This window comes from Cupressus sempervirens, chromosome 10 (assembly GCF_028749045.1).
Source record: "Cupressus sempervirens isolate cs-2001-9-10 chromosome 10, ASM2874904v1, whole genome shotgun sequence".
Lineage (NCBI taxonomy): Eukaryota > Viridiplantae > Streptophyta > Pinopsida > Cupressales > Cupressaceae > Cupressus > Cupressus sempervirens.
Window position 1 is genome coordinate 43,500,011 of NC_143127.1, and position 3,012 is coordinate 43,503,022.

The window sequence follows — 3,012 nt, forward strand, 5'->3', positions numbered from 1 at the left end:
GTGACCTAGTTAAAGGATTCAGATACACTTACTTGGAATGTTGCCCTATTAAAGGATTTAGCACATTGTTCAAGGTTTACAACATGGCTGTTAGACCAACCTATCACATAGGATTTTCATTCCTAATACAATGGCTAGAAAGTATTAGAATGTGTTGACTTGATGACTTACAATCTTCAATTGTTGATTCCAGATCCTTTTTCTACTCAATCTGTTCGGATCATTCTTGATCTGATATGACTTTGCTTGAAGTGCTAATACTCTGTTCTAACCAACTGGATTCTGCAATGCTGCTCTTCTAGTAAATCCTTATACCCCTTTGAACTTCACTAGCATTCTCCCATACAATTCTCACTCATGCACAAATTATGGGGTATTGTGCTCCTTTCAAAGGCTTTGAAGACTTAGGGTTAGGTATGAATCTATGATCAACATTCATCCTTCTTTTCCCACTCAAACCTTTACACTTTTCCAATTGGTTGCATGCTTTCTCCATTTTTCTTATTGGCTACATGCTAATTACATAGGGATTGTAAAAGATTCAATCTTATCTTTTAGATCCTTCGTGATTCATCTTAAGTCAACTTCAAAAATGGTTTATATTTGAGTTTGTGAAGCCACAAACTCATATGCTGATTTTGTGTTACTTGGCACTTATTGATTGCTGATGCTTAGCACATATATGAATTCTGTCTCACTCAGCTCCTATAGTAACTCTATCTCACTTGACATCTATACTTTTCTCAACACCTATAGTGACTCAACATCACTTATCATTTGGCACTTGAATCTTGCTTGGCACCTAAAGTTCACTTGGAACCTATTGAATTTTTGACTCAACACATACTCTAGCTCGACATCTATATTATACTCGACATCATCTTGGAAATTGGTTAAGTTTGTTGAAACTCAATTGTCAAAACCAATCTAAGATCAACAATCTCCCCCTTTGACATGAGTGCCAAAAAAACTTAACTAAGCATTATAAATCTGATCTCTATGAGTATAATGTGTATCCTATTCGGCATATGTATAAAACTTCAAAACTTGTTCAAAATTTTGTAGAAAACTATATACCTCAAAAAATTGTAACTCCCCTTGAGCTAATGTGCCATCTCTATATCCATAATTGCTTATGCTAAATTTGTCTCATGCTGTTTCTATTTTTTTCCTTATCATTCCTTTGCTTTGTTTCTATTTGCTCTATTTCTACTTTGTGTCTACTCCCTCTTTCACACATCTCCTTACAGTTTTTGTATCCTTTTGGCTTTATCTCCTTATTTCTCCTCAAAACTCAAAATTTGAATATCTCCCCCTTTGGGTATTCTTTCTCCTTCGGGTCTCATTTATTATCTCCCCCAAATTATTGAATATCTCCCCCTTTCTTATTATCTCCTATTTTTATTTTATCTCCCCCTTTTTGACACTTATGTCAAAGGGTCCTAAGAATGAATGGAATACTTAGCCAAAAAGGTTTTATTTACCTCCATGATAATCTTTAGAGAAGCATCCTAGTTGTCTTTCCAGTGCTTTGAGCTGGATGGTTGTCTTTGCTGCAAGATGTACTAGGCCTTCTAATGTAGAAAGATTTGGATCTTTCTTCAAAACATTCTCTACATAGGCCATCTCTTTATGCAATATTTCCATGTGTGGGGTGATTGCAAACTGGATCTATATTAATTTGGCCTTAAATTTAGCCTCATCTGCTGTTAATATAGCTAACTCCTTTTGAGTGTGAAGCATTGTAGCAAAATGCTTCTCACTTTGAGCTAGATCCTTTGGTAGCTATGTGCTTGATACCTTAAGGTTCCTCTCCAAGCTCAATATTCTCTGGCTAGTCTCTTGTGTGAAATATGAAGAGTCACACAGTTTGGAGTATAATGAGAATATGTTCTCAAGTACTGGTTTCACCTTTTCAACTTTCTTTACTAGTTCTACTTGGGACAATTCTATTTCACCAGATATTTTCTCATTAACCATCATTTGAATTCTCTTTTTAGACCATTCTAATAATTTGACATTGGTATCAAGGTCTTCATTTTGTACCTAATCCACTATGTTGGATAGTTGCTCCATAATGGGCTTTGTTTCATCTGGTACTAGTAAGTTGAATGCATCAAGGAAGATGTCTTTGATTTCTATTAGTGCTTGCCTTTGTCTATACTCATTTCTAAGTATATCCTGCTTCTTCTTCTTCTCTAGTGCCTCTTACACTTCATTAATCTGTTCTATGTTAATTGTCTTGTAGTCATAGCTTGGTATGACTATTTATTCATCAAGTGTAGGGTCTCCATAATGAAGTACCCTTGCTACCTTGGTAGAGCTCAAGTGTGGTGCTGAAATTTTTAGTGGTACTACATTAGTGATCAGCTTCTTAGTAGGAGTCCCCATAGTAGGAAAATTGACTAGAGTTTGTAGTACCTCTTGTTCTCTCTCCCTAGAGGTCTTCTCCTCTTCCTTGTCTTCTTCAGTTCTACCTTGATTAATTATGGTGATCAGAGGAGGTGCACCTTAACTCTGTGCTATAGGATTAGTGCTATCTCTCTATCCTATTTTCTCCTTTGTTTGCTCCTTGATAGTTACTGTGACTATAGTGTCAACCTTAGTAGATGTGTCTTGTGCTACTTGCTCTTGTGGTTGACCACTTGTAGTTGTAGGAGGTTGTGAAGGTGGTTCTTGGGTATTCACCTTCTCCTTAGTTATCTTAGCTACAACTTTTTACAATTCCTCTAAACTCACCAAAACTGGATTTGTGCACAACTGTGATTGCAAAGTTGTTTGGTGAAGGATCTTTTTTAGATCCTCTATAGTTAATGTGTTAATGTTTTGACCTGAGGTGTTAGGAACATCCTTCACAATTATAGTTTCTATAGATGTAGGTGCTACATGTGGAGGACTACGTGGTGGTAGTTGTGTGTCTTGGACACTCTATCCCTGTTGCTACTCTTCAGTTGTTGCCATGTCACCTTTCTATGTCTCCATCTCCACTACAACTTCTTCCTTCTCTTTCTC